Here is a 14901-nt window from a genome sequence, read left to right as displayed (position 1 = left end):
TTTCTAAACCTTTTCTAAAGCCTCAGTTTTCTCATTTAGATTTATTAGCTCAATGAGGTATCCATACTCTCTTTGACATAAGTAATCTCTCCCTTAGTACAGACTACAGCTTCCTTTTAGTCTTTCATGAGCCATCATTGCTCATGTTTTCCTGGAGCATTAATTGCCAAGGAAAGACAGGGATACCTTGTAACATTACTAACATGTAATTTTCTCATGTAACCCCTCATTCAATAAATACTATACATGATAACTGGGGAGACAAAAACATGAATGAGTTTTATAAATATTTTTAGTTCATTCATTGAAATCCATAGGACCCCACTTAATTTGAAAATGGAAAGATTTCCTGTAAGGGTCCTTTAAATAGGACTTCCCTGTAGGTGGGATCCTGGCCATATTGAGATAGCTTTGTAATGGGTGATGTCTCTCTCACTGGTTGGCTGTGTGTGTGACCTCACAGGCCCTTTTATAAGCCCACTGCAGACAGCAAGTTGCTCTCTTTAACCTGGCTCCCTAGCCTGAGGTAGCTGAGCCAAGCTGATGGATAGCTGAGAGAGGTAAGGAGTTTAGTAGTGAGTGAGTCCTATATCCACAGAGATTACTTCTGGACCACTCAATCTCCTGTTGCACCGTGGTCACCCATTTAAAGGACCCTTACAATTTCCTTCAATCCTATGACCTGTTTGGGGAAAAGTGAATCTATATCTCTCCTTTTTCATTTGGCCAATTCTACTTCTTAAGGAGTTCTCTTCAGTGAATTTGTCCATATCTTTTATCATTTTGCCAATGTAGCTTTCAAGGAATTCCTCTCTTCACTGGATTTTTGTGCCACTTTTACCATTTGACCTATTTTGTTTTTAAGGTATTATTTTCTTCAGCAGTTTTGTGCTTCCTTTACCAAACTGTTGATTCTTTTTTCATGATTTTCTTTTATCACTTTCATTTCCCTTCCTAATTTTCCTCTACCTCTCTTCTTTGATTTTTAAAATCTTTTTTAAAGTTCTTCTATGGTCAGACCACTTTGTATTTTTCTGAGGCTTTGTTGTTGAACATAAAAAATTGTTGAATCTGTTATCTTCTTCTGAGTGTGTGTTTTGATCTTCCTTGTCACCATGGTAACTTTCTATGATCAGATTTTTTTTCTATTGTTTTCTCATTTTCCCATTCTTTTGACCTTTAATTATACAAAAGTGGGGTTTTGTTCAGAGTTTTCTGTGCAGCTGTTTTTTTGAGGTAATTCTGGGAATCTGTAAGTTTTTTGTTCTTCCAAAGTGGTAAGATTTAGGGATCTACTACTCTCTTATTCTGTGCACTGTTTTGTGAGCAACTATAAGCACTGTTTTCAATCTTGGAATTATGAGAAGGATCTCTGCTCCCTTCAGGAACAAACTCTGCTGTGCTAGTTTTCCTCTTTATACTGTGACTAAAACCCAGAACTGTGATCTAGATCCAAGTATAAGTAATGCAACAGAACTGCCACTGGTGCCAATAAAGGGGACAATTATCCAATCCCCTTATTATCTATGGCCTGAGAAGACTAGAAATCTACAACTAATTCAGTCATCCAAAGAATTGCCCCTGGTTTGTTAGGTTCCCCATTTGCTTTGGCACTGCTTGTTCTAACTTGCACTCCTCTTTGACCTGGTGCAACAACCTTTCCTGTTGGTCTTCTAAATTGTCTTGGACTGGAAATTTGTTTCACTCCATCTTTTTGTGGGGTTTGCCATTCTAGAATTTGTTTAAAATCATTTTTTAAAGGTATTTGGAGGAGTTTGGGGGAGAACTCTTAGCTCCACCTGTAGGGAACAGTCTTGTAAAGAAGATTCAAACAGAAAGTAACAAGTGTTAGCCAAGACATTACCAAACAAAGCAGGAGTTAAAGATTTCTTGTAACAGGGCCACCTCATTAATATTAACACTTTCTCATATATATCCCTATTCATACTGCTAAAAAAATTATACAGAAACTGTGAGCATTTTTTGTTTGTTTGTTTTTCTTCCTAGATTATTTTTACCTTCCAAATACAATTCTTCCTTTGCAACAACAACAACAACAACAAAATTCGGTTCTGCACATATATATTGTACCTAGGATATACTATAAGATATTTAATATATAAGGGAATGCCTGTCATCTAGGGGAGGGGGTGGAGGGAAGGAGGGGAAAAATTTGAAACAGAAGGGAGTGCAAGAGATAATGTTGTAAAAAAAAAATTACCTATGCATATGTACTGTCAAAAAAAGTTATAATTATAAAATTAATAATAAAAAAGGCAAGCAAAAAAAAAAAAAAGAAAAAATATACACAAACACACACACACACACACACACACACACACACACACACACAAATATATTTGCTGAGAAAATTGGGTTAAGTGACTGCCCAGGGTCACACAGCTAGGAAGTGTTATCTGAGGCCAGATTTGAACTCAGGTCCTCCTGATTTCAAGGCTGGTGTTCTTCCCACTATCCCACCTAGTTGCCCCTTAGAAAACAATTTTGGAGATAGTAATATTGGCCCATTTTCTAGCATTGCTGTAGAAATCAAATGAGATAATGTGAAAGGATGTAATAGCCCTTTGGAAAACTTAAATCATCATAGAAATTCAAGGAATTCTTGTTAAGTCATAATAACTTGACATTAATTCTTGAGTTATAATTATTTGCTTTACAACTTTATTAAAAAGACTTACGGGTTTAGCAGAAAGAATGAGAATTTGAAATTAGGAATTCGATTTGAATCTTGATTCTGTCATCTAAGTACCTTGGGACTTTGGGAAAATAAATTAATATTTCAGGCCTCAGTTTCATCATTTGTAAAAATGAAGCAGCTAAGTGGTACAATAGATAGAGTTATGAGTCCAAGAAGTCTTAGACGCTCACTGGCTGTTCAACTTTAGGCAACTAATTTAATCTCTCTCAGACTCAGTTTCCTTATCTACAAAGAGAGAATAATTGCACATATCTCACAAAATTATTGTGAGGATCAAACAAAATAATAAGACAGTTCAAGTCTTAATACATTGTATAGATGAAAGAGATGATGATGATGATGATGATGACAATGATGACAAAAATAAAAAGAAAGAGGAAGACAATGAAGGCAGTGGTGGTAATAGTGGTGGTAGTAGTGGTTGTCATGATGATAATCATGGTGATGATGATTAAAAGGTTGGATTAGATGAAAATCAAGATCCTTTCCAGGCCTTTTTTCTTTCTTTCTTTCTTTCTTTTTTTTTTTCTATGTTGTTGTGACTCTTTCAATGGAAAGAGTATAAGACCCGGCCTCCAGAAAACTTGAACTCAAATACAGGCTCAGACATTAGTATGACACTGGGAAAGTAATTTAGCCTGTCTGCCCATTTCCTCATATGTAAAATGGCAACAATAACAGCATCTACCATACAGGATTATTATGAGGTTCAAATGAGGTACAAATTTCTTTGTAAATATTGTTACCATATAAAAATAATTATCATCATCATCATCATCATCATCATCATCATCATCATCACCATCATCCCTTGAACCATTTTCTATCTGTTTATAGTCATCTGCCTCTAAGTACATGTGAACTGCTCCCTGACTGTGCATGTCCACCATGGTCTTCAGTGTCCCTTTTATGTGGAAGCAACTTTCTTCTAGTACATATACTCAGGAAGCATTTACTTAGTGAATATTTGTTAAAGGGATTAATAAAAATGATGAAAATAATGACATTTATATAGTGTTTTAGTATGTGCAAAAATGCATTATTTATTTATTTATTTTTCCTGAGGCTGGGGTAAGTGAGTTGCCTAGGGTCACACAGCTAGGAAGTGTTAAGTGTCTGAGATCAGATTTGAACTCGGGTCCTCCTGAATTCAAGGCTGGTGCTCTATCCACTGTGCCACTTAGCTGCCTCCAAAATGCATTATTTATTACAAACTGTGAGACTGGTGTTATATCTACCATTATCCCAATAATACAAGTAAGGAAACTGAGAATCAAAAACCTAAGGGATTTGTTCAAGGTTGTGTAGCAAGTAGATAATTTTGATTATATTAAATTAAACAGCTTTTTCAAAAACAAAAACAAAAGAGTATTAAAAGGAAAGCAGAATTTTAAAAAAGGGGAAAGGTACCCACATGTGCAAAAATGTTTGTAGCAGCCCTTTTTGTAGTGGGAAGGAACTGGAAACTGAGAAGATGTCCATCAGTTAGAGAATGGCTGAATAAGTTAGGTATATGAATGTTCTGGAATATTATTGCTCTGTAAGAAACAATCAGTAGGCTGATTTCAGAAAGGCTTAAGAGAAGTTAGCATAACCAAGAGAACATTGTACACAATGACAAGAAGATTATGTGATGATCAACTGTGATGGATTTGGCTCTTTTCAATATTGAGGAGATTCAAGGCAGTTCCAAAAGACTTGTGATAGAAAGCACCATGCAAATCCAGAGAGAACTATGGAGACTGTATGTGAATCAAAGCATAGTATTTTCACCTTTTTATTGTTGTTTATTTGCTTTTTTTTTCCTTTCTCACATTTCTTTTTTTTTTCTTTTGATCTCTCTCTCTCTCTCTCTCTCCTTTTCTCTTTCTCTCTCTCTCTCTCTCTCTCTCTCTCTCTCTCTCTCTCTCTCTCTCTCTCTCTCTCTCTCTCCTTCTCTCTTTCCTCTTTTGGCAAAGCATGGCAAATATGGAAATATATTTAGAATAATCACATATGTTTAACTTATGTCAGATTGCTTGTAGTCTTGGGAAAGGAGAAGGGGGAAGAGAAAAGAGAAAAAAATTTTGAACACAAGGTCTTGCAAAGGTGAATATTGAAAACATTCTTTGCATATATTTGGAAAAATAAAATATTATTAAAAGAACAAAAGATAAAATGAAACTATTTTTAAAAGGATATCTATAGGCAGTTTTCAGATGGAGAAATTAAAACTATGTATGGGCATATGAAAAAGTGCTCTAAATCACTTTTGATTAGAGAAATGTAAATTAAAACAATTCTGAAAATACCACCTTACACCTATAAGATTAGCTAATCTAAAAAAAGGAAAATGACAAATGGCGATGTGGGAAAATTGAGACACTTAATGCATTGTTGATGGAGTTGTGAACTGATTCAACCATTCTGGGGAGTAATTTGAATATATGCCCAAAGAGCAAGCAAATTATACATGCCCTTTGATCCAGTAATTCCAATACTAGATCTCTATTCCAAAGAGCTCATATAAAAGGGGGAGAAAGCTATGCAAAAATATTTATAGCAACTCTTTTTGGGGGAGCAAAATATTGGAAATTGAGGGGATGTCTATCAACTAGGAAAATGGTTAGACAAGTTCTGGTACATTAATATAATGGAGCATTATTGTACAGTAAGAAATAATGAACAAATTTAAAAAAAAACTGGAAAGACTTGTGTGTGGTACGGAAATGGTGAGGGAACACCATTTAATAAAAAAAGCTGGAGAGAGCTCTAGAGAAAAGCAAAGTTTATTGTACATTCTCGCGAGAAGGGCGTCCCACTATCGAAGAGAGGAAGCGCCTCCTGTGGGCAGGACAGCACCTTTAATCCCTAACGCAAAACGCCCCCTCCCACCACTGACCCTCATCCTCATTGGCTGAGAGTCTTACATTCTAAACACGAGATCTACCCATGAAATTGAACTTGACCAATAAGTACATAGTTGCCCATATTTGGATGAAATAGGGAGATGTCATAGGAGGGGAAGGCAATGCCCTTCAGAGTCCTTCAGGCCTACTCGAACTCTGAAGTAGATGAAGCCTTACTCGATTTTCACAACTGTCTTGAAAGATCTCACCTCATCTCATTCAGTCCCTCCTCTTATTTTGTACACTGAGATCTCTTAAAATTTTTGTAACATAAGGAGCCACAGGCTCCACCCTTACCCTTTTTAACAGCATCTATTTAACAGACCCTTCAGCTTTCTCTTCCAACCTGATCATTCCAGATGATGAGTTTTGGATAATTCTGGTTATTAATCTGATCAAACAAGGGATGTAGATAGGGAATAATATAACACCACTAAGAGCTATAAGGCCCAACCAAAGGAGCTGCTTCCACCAGCTTCCCAAACCAGGACCCCCAAGAAGTATTGAACAGTGAGGTCCAAGTCTGTACAGGAACATGAGCAAGTTTCCTAATGTTCTTAGTGATTTCCTTCACTAGATTACCATTGTTATCAATCTTTATACAACATGTGGATAAATTTAGTTTAGCACAAACTCTCCCTTCCTCAGCCAACAAATAATCCAGCACAAGTCTATGTTGTAAAATAGCCTCTCTGGTTTGAGTAGCTTCATCAGCCAAAAGATCTAGTGCCTCAGCTGTCTGATTGGTGATAATCTCTACAACTGCCTGAAGCCGAATTATCCTGTTCAACATGTATATTGGAGTTCTATATCCCCAACTTCCATCTTGAGCCCAGGTCGCTGGCCCATACTCTTTGACTATTCTTTCTGGAGGCCAGGCCTCACCCCAACCATTTGCATCTTCAGTCCAAGTGATGGAGTTATCTAAACTCCGTTTACAACTGAATCCCTAAATATTGGTTTGCCTGTTCGCAAAGAAAGAAAAATTTTGGCCTTATTAGTCCAATATAACAATTTCCTGTCCAATTGAGAGGCAGGTGATTATAGGCAGTTAAACCACAGATCCAATAATGACCCTTTAGAGCAGGTTGTTCCCTTGGAAATATGTCTGAGCTATTCCTTGTAAAAGGGTAATATTGTTGGTCTCTCTTCCCTAGGGGGCTTCTCCCCACAAAGGGGTCATACTGGCATTTCCATAAACCTTGCTCTTTTCTCCAACTACAATTGGCAACTGGCCACTGGCCTGTTAGATTAGAGGTACTCCAAAATGTGGAAAACAGAGTCCCATGTTGCCCGGGTGTCCTTGGGGTGACATTATACCAACCCCATTGGTAACTGTACCCAATGTATATGTTCCTTTTCCTCTTATTCTCTTTTATACATCTTAATACATCCCATTCTACTTCATCACACTCAGCAGTAGTGACTTGTTGATAGCAATATCCCTGCTCTCCTATTTCTGGGAGAACATCCAAGGTACAGTCTTTCTAGTCCTTCCCACACTTCAATTGAGGATTCCTCCCCGTATCCCGCCAATATTTAGACATTTTTGTACAATCAATTGTCTTTGGCCTCAGGTCTGTTCTCGAATAGGTCCACTCACAAACACTATTTCCCAGCTTCAAACCTTGTCCTGTCTGATTTAAGCAGTATTTCCCTTTCCTATCTTCTGTCAATGACCACTGATGTTTCTCTTCTCAATTCTGGAAACCAGTCCCATTATGAATTTGGGATCTGTTGCTAAGGATCCAGGCTGGGCTTAAGGGGACAGGTACCCATGGCCATTGGTTCAATTGTTGGGATCCACCACAGATCCAACAATTCGATAAGTTAAATGTGCTCCCTATATTCTGCATGAGCAGGAGAAATTGGTTCTCATCTCTAGAAGGTCATAAGGAAATAGATAAACCCAAAGCTTAGGGAGAGCCTCATAATGTTCAACTATTATAACACCGTGAAGTTAAGGTGAACTTCCCAAAGGAAAATATATCAAATCACAAACAGGCAAAGAGACCCAAAGTAAGGAAAGAGAAGTCATAGAGTTACAATGCACTGGATTCAGAATCAGTGTTCCCATTCAGTGGAGGTCCCCTCCTCTTATGTAATTGGAGGTCTCCCCTGTCTTCAACTGTCCACTCTGATAAAGGTGGCGCCACAGGTCCTTTTGTCCTGGTGTGGTGTGTCCAGCCTCGTTCCTGGGTGCGAATCGCAGTATCTGAAGTCAGTATCACTTGGTAGGGTCCGTCCCAGCACGGAGTCAGCTTCTCGTCCTTCCAGGAACGGATCAGCATCCAATCACCAACCTGAATTCTATGAACAGGGAAACCTAGAAGTCTGAGCTATTAGCCCTTTTTGTTGAAGTCCTTGCAAATGTTCCAGCAATGATTTCACATATCTCTTAACAAACAAATCCTTAGTTTCTAAAATAGGGTCCCAGTCTCCCTTAGGATAAGCCTGGAAAGGATGACCATACAATAATTCATAAGGTGAAAGCCCAATATTTCTACGCAGCTTGGTTCTGATTCTAACCAGAGCGAGAGGAAGTCATTTTGTCCAAGGTAGTTGGGTCTCTAAAGATAACTTAGTCAGCTGCCATTTTATTTCTTGGTTCATCCTTTCTACTTTCCCAGAAGAGGGAGGATGACAAGGGGTATGGAGATCCCAAGTAATTTCTAAGGCCCTAATCAGATTCTGCAATACCTGGGCAGAAAAATGTGTTCCCTGTTCCGAGTTTATCCTCTCCACCATTCCATATCTAGGAATAATTTGTTCTAATAAGACCTTACTTACTGTCGAGGCAGTTGCTCGGCCTGAGGGGAATGCCTCCACCCATGAGGTCAGATGGTCCACTATGACCAGCAAGAACTCGACCCACTGGTGGCAGCTCAGTAAAGTCCACCTGGATGCTTTGGAATGGTCTGATTCCAGGAGGTCGTCCCCCTTTTGGAAGCTGGCGTTGGGCAGCCCTGTTAGTCCTTCGACAAACAAGACAACCGTCCACCAGTTGTCGAGCCATAGTATATAGGCCGGGGGAAACATACCTTGTCAGTATAGCATCACACAGGTTTTGGACATCCCAATGACTGCCCTGGTGCAGTTGCTGAAGGACTTGCCTCAGACTTGCTTTGGTCAGTATCTCTCTGCCGTCAGGTAAGAGCCATCGTCCTTCCGAGTTCTCAACTGCTCCGAGAGTTGAGGCTTTCTCTTTTTCCTCCTGAGTAAAACTAGGAGAGGGTAGACTAGGGGGAAGTACAGGTATCAAAGCCATTATATGAGAGATTTCCTGATCTCCGGCTCCCTTGGCCTCCCGGTCTGCTAATCTATTTCCCCTTACCTCAAAAGAATTTCCCATCTGATGTCCCTTTACATGTATTACTGCTATATTCCTAGGAGTCAGAATATTTTCTAGTATCTCTCTGACTAGTGTATGATGAACCAGTTCTTTACCTTTACTGTTTACATATCCTCTTTCCTCCCAAATCCTCCCAAATACATGCACCACACCCCAGGCATATTTAGAATCAGTATATATATTCCCATCTTGGTCACACAATAATTTTAACGCTTGATTTAAAGCATACAATTCACAGCAATTCACAAGTTTGAGCCAACTAATGGGCAGATAGACTGCCCTTGGTAACAGTGGAAGTTCTAACAAACCCATTTCTTTTCCCATTTACCATCCTAGAAGAACCATACATAAATTCTAAACGAATATTTATCATAACCTTGTGTTGATAACAATAAGGAATTTGTCCCAATGAGTTTATATCCAAGTAGATCTTTCATAAGTGAACATTATTCATACAAAACAGTTTGTTTTTAAAAACACCCAATGCAAATACAATCATATACAGAATGTCTAATTCCACACAAGAGAATTCAAGAAGTTTTGATAATAGATTCCCATTAACTTGTAATGGGAGAGACATTCTGCTATTCTGAAACATAAGGTCTTATCAAGTATTCTGATAGAGGCGGGGGGGGGGGGTTTGCAGAACTAAGAGGCAAGGAAACTGAGGCAGGACTGAGTCAGGACAATAATTCAAAGTTAAAACATAAGCTAGCCAATCATAGTCTAGCAAATTTTCAGCTAGAGTCCCCTGTAAAGGCCTTTTGTCTCTGCAGCCTTCTCCAAACCCCGCATCTGCTAAAATCAGGTGTGTCTAGCTAGTGGACAGGTAAAGAGCTTTTTCAACTTTTTGCAGCCTCTCCCTTATCTGTAGAGACAAGAGAGCGAGACAAAAGGAGACCTTTTGTCAATCGCAGCAATTCTTAAAAGAATTGTGCCGAGCATAAGAGCTCTAACAACGATCCAGGCCAGAAGCAGCCTGGATGTCCGGTGCAAAAAAAGAAAAAAAATCTTTTACCTTTTCCAGAGTTCCATTCAGTACCCAAATTATGTCTATTTTTCGAGGTCCTTCATCAGGGAACCAAAATGATGAGGTAAGCAAAGAGTAAGTAGTTTCCAATTATGCCTGAACTGAAATAAGACATCAGTTTTTCCCAATTTTCTGACCAGTTAAAATCTCAGTTTCCCTTCCCCCCCTGTTTACAGAAATTATCAGATTATACACAACAGACTAGTAAATTTCCCATAATAGCAATAGTCATACAGTTTTATACAGCAATAGTTCTGTTCTCCAGGGGACAAAAAGGAAGCAGGATTAAAATTATGATCTTGGATTATGGAGCATTCTTTTCTAATAGTATTGCCTCATGTTTCAACACTATGGAATCTGTGAGCCATCTCCCAGCCCTCTAGATTTAATATTGTTCTAACTTGAATACCCCTTTATTTCATCTTCTCTGCATATTTAATAGGGGATTGATTGTCAAAAGTTCTTTCCCCACCATGATCATGCAAAACATGAAAAACGCATCTGAATATAGATCTATAGTCAGGAACTTGGGATTGGGGTTCCAGAGATTGCCAGCTTCGTCTCAAAAAGAAAGGCAAAAGTGGGAGCAGTCCTAGCAATGTATATCTCACTGACCACTTGGCTCTGATTACAAACATAAGAGGAAAAACCAGGGGCATGATTTAAGGCAGTTTTACTTCAGGTAGCTGTCCTAATTTTAACCATCCCACCTCCAGATGGTGGAGTTTAACGACCTATGCAAACAGTTATACCTGAATTCAAAACTCCAAGTAAATATTAGCTTCAGTCCCAAAAGATTTTATCTAAATGTAGGCTGTTCCTTTAAACAGTAGAAATAATTAATATCTAAATCAGCAAGGAGGTGCAGTTATTAAAAACAAACTAACAAACAAACAAAAAACAAACAAACAAAAAAAAAACCCACTATACTTAATGGGAGGAGGGACCTCTCCACGTGGTCACCCTTCCCCCACACCACCATGCTTCCCGACCCAATATATCGTAGCTCCATTTAAACTATTAATTACTTTTACAAATCAATCTTTCCTGTCCCATCTTTAAGTAAATATATATGTATATATTTTTAAACTTTACACTTCAATGTTTGCACGTAACTGACCCAAATTTCATAAAACTTAATACATGCCCAACAGAGCTGACAAATACTTAAGGCATAGCTCAGTTACAAATTACCCAATTACCTCTAGCAAATATAACATCTAAGTAGGGAGATACAACCATAACCTCCCCGAAGTAAAAAACCTATGTTTTAACTTAAAATCCCAATCACAGCTTTAAATTCCCAATAATATAAAACTACTTTGCCATCATATTTAAAACAATGAACTTCACTAAATAGCGGTTTCTTTCCCCCGGCCCATGTGGCCCTGCTGCAGTCAGGACACGTGGGAGGAAGAGGAAGGAAGCCACCATCTTCACTGGCTCAATCCCACATACTTCCCCATGTACAGGGTTTCTGATCCCAAATGGGATCTACTAACAGCTATTTCTGGTCAGCTGAAACGACCCCTGCTTCAAAAGACTTATTTCTCCTCCCCGCCCGAAGGCCCCTGGAAGGGCTAATGGAATTAAATCCTCTCAGGTCCTTCCTTTCAGGTACCATTTAATCCTTTTGGCACCACCAGTCTGCAACAAAACAACAATACCTTATCCTCTTTTTCTTGCTTTTTATTTTTCCTCATATTTTGGCAGTTTGTTCCAATTACTTAATTTATCTCCCAAGGGAATATCTACCGGTATTTTCTGATATTTTTCTCATTTCTCTCCGCGAGGGCTGGCTGGGACTAGGCCACACCCATTGAATTTGGAAGGAGTTTAACAGACTCCTAAACGCCCAAACACGCTAACCGTCACCAGTTAACTCAGTCACCCAGGAAGGCCTAGCTCTCTTCCTGTCTACCGTCTACAGCCCCCTCCAGAACCTATAACTAGACTCAAGGGGCTTCACAGGACGCTTACCTCTGGGTTGCTGCGCAACAAATTACTTGACTGATCTGTCCTCCACCAACCGGTTGGGATTTTCACCGCGGAGTTTCCGTTGCTTTTCTCTAAGTTTCTCCACTTCGGGTCCACTCTACGTCAGGGAGCAAGGAGAAGCCCCTGGAAGCTGGCGGGCTGCCTAAATCAAGGCAGGGCGCCATCCCACTAGCACCCAGGAGTTCACTTACTCACCGAGTAAAGGATCCGGACTAGCCCCCAAACTGTGTGGTACAGAAATGGTGAGGGAACACCATTTAATAAAAAAAGCTGGAGAGAGCTCTAGAGAAAAGCAAAGTTTATTGTACATTCTCGCGAGAAGGGCATCCCACTCTTCGAGTAGACTATCGAAGAGAGGAAGCGCCTCCTGTGGGCAGGACAGCACCTTTAATCCCTAACGCAAAATGCCCCCTCCCACCACTGACCCTCATCCTCATTGGCTGAGAGTCTTACATTCTAAACACGAGATCTACCCATGAAATTGAACTTGACCAATAAGTACATAGTTGCCCATATTTGGATGAAATAGGGAGATGTCATAGGAGGGGAAGGCAATGCCCTTCAGAGTCCTTCAGGCCTACTCGAACTCTGAAGTAGATGAAGCCTTACTCGATTTTCACAACTGTCTTGAAAGATCTCACCTCATCTCATTCACTTGCACAAACTTATTCAAAGAGAAATAAACAGAACTAGAAAAACATTGTACATAGTATCAGCAACAACGTAAATGATCCAGTTTTTCTCAGCAACACAATGATCTAAAACAAATACAAAGTATTTGAGAAGGAAAATGCTATTGATATCGATAAAAAATTGATGGGCTCTGAATGCAGATCAGAGCATACTTTTTTAACTCACTTTTTTTTCCTTTTGATGTGTTTCTTCTTTCACAACTGTAACTTACAAGGAAATCTATTTTACATGATAGTATATGTAAAATCTATTTAATTTATCTACCATTTTGGGAAAAAGGGAAAGGAGTAAAAAGGGAAGGAGAAAAATTGGAACACAAAATATTATAAAACTGAATGCTAAAAATTTTCTTGACACATAATTGGATAAAAGTAAAATAATATTAAAAAAGCAAAAGAAATGAACAAGAGTGAAATATGTAAAATAATTATGTCTCTATCACAACCAGACAATTTTGTTGTTAAAAAACCTTTTTAAAATCCTAATTTTTGTTTAGGTTTATGTTTTATATGAAACCTGAATCTTCATTTAAACATAATAAAAACTTAATTTTCTTTACTTGCATAACTTCTTTATTGTGATTGGTATATTTTGCCACCCACCATATGAATTTGAAAAGGAGGTGTTTCTTTCAAATGAAGAAAGCCTGAATAACTGGGAGGATGATATTACTCTCAATAGTGATGAGGAAGTTCACTTGTGGGGCGTGTTTGGTAAACATGATGATGAGAACTAGATAAGAGGTACCTAAATGAAATTAGGTTTAATTGAGGTCTAGTGGCAGGTTCGGGGTACAGGGAGTCAAATAGAGCTCCCTTGTAACCCCTTTGGATTCAGCACAAGGATAGAGTTAAATGATGTCTAGTAGCAGCAAGAGTCCTCTGTAAAGGATTTTACAGACCTGAAAACCTAGATTGATAAAAGAAGTTTGTTATGGGGCTTGAAAGTAAGGTTAAAGGTAGGAAGACACCAGAGCCAGGGTTGGTTCCGGTGGGCAGAAATCCTTGACATGGCCGGCATAAGGATGCCATGTACGGGATCTCTGCAAAGAGTGTACTCCAGTTTGGCTCTTTTTATAATGGGGAGGGGGGGTTGTGAAGTCCTGTGGGTGCAGTTCCTGGTTGGCTTACTGCTTGAGTTTCACTCAGGGTTAGAATTTGAATAGAATTCAATGGGTTTTTAGATAAGGAGGAAACTGTTTGTGGTTGGGGTGGGGTTTCTTCCCTGAGGCAGAGTCCAAAGAGGTTTTAAGAGTTTTGGGGTTTCCTCATCATTCCCCCACCCCCCAAGCAGTTAAAACTTAAATTCATTTAAGAAAAAAAGACTTGGGGCAGTGTCCCTTATTGAGGCAGGGTTGAAGATTTTCTCCAAGGATCTTCAGAGTAGGGAGGTCCCCTCTTCAATGATAAGATTGGGATAGCTAGGGGTTAATCTAATTCAAGATTCTCAATAAACATTAATGCAAGAAAACAAGCTATAAACCCAGAATGATAGATTTGAAAATTATCTTCATAGAAATGATAATTGAACACAATGAAGCCAATGAAATAACCAAGGGAGATAAGATAGGAAGAAAGAAGAGACCCCAGAGCAGAGTCTTTGTGAATATCCATAATTAGTTGACTTGACTTAGAAGAGTATTTAGCAGAGGAAACTGAGAAGAAGCAGTTTGGAGGCAAATCAGGAGAGAGGAGAAAACCAAGAGAAGGGAGCATGTCCAGCAGAAGACTGATCAACAGGCTTTGATATTTGCCAAGAATTCAATTTAACTTTATCTTATTTGATTTCCAACCCTTGTCAGGTAACCAGACTATTTTTCTTTTCAATTGTATTTTTATTCTTTGTACCATTCCCTCAAATTTCTTCTTTATAACATGTTTCAGACTGCTCCTGGGCAAATTCAGCTTCCCCATTCAGTTTCCTCAACTGTAAAATGGAGATAATAATAGCACTTAACTTTCTGAGTAATTATCAAATGAGATAATACCAGTTAAAGTGCTTAGTTCAATGCCTAGTACATAGTAGATACTATATAAATGCTACTTATCACCCTGCTCCCACAACCTTACTTGCCTTTCAGGTTTCTAAATTTTGTTTTTAGATCCTATAGTATTCTACTCTTCTTTGGTGCCAAAAAATGTCTTGTTTATTTGTTTTAGGGCAAACTCATTAAAATAATTTTGCAGCTTCAAAAAGATTATCTGAGCTCCCTTCCTCTTAG

General features: G+C 38.7%; 1 protein-coding gene across 1 annotated transcript in view; it reads left to right on the top strand.

Annotated features, from left to right (window-relative positions):
- Window positions 1–496: 496 nt before the first annotated feature.
- The window catches only part of LOC141552035 (olfactory receptor 1f45-like), a 141901-nt gene continuing 127496 nt past the window's right edge, over window positions 497–14901 (top strand). The window contains exon 1 of the mRNA XM_074284425.1: window positions 497–560. The gene's annotated coding sequence lies outside the window, so the exon portion shown is untranslated. The remainder of the gene's footprint in view (window positions 561–14901) is intronic.

Source organism: Sminthopsis crassicaudata, chromosome 1, assembly GCF_048593235.1.
Source record: "Sminthopsis crassicaudata isolate SCR6 chromosome 1, ASM4859323v1, whole genome shotgun sequence".
Taxonomy (NCBI): Eukaryota; Metazoa; Chordata; class Mammalia; order Dasyuromorphia; family Dasyuridae; genus Sminthopsis; species Sminthopsis crassicaudata.
Note: the sequence above shows the minus strand (reverse complement) of the source record. Positions and strands in the feature narration are given on the sequence as shown.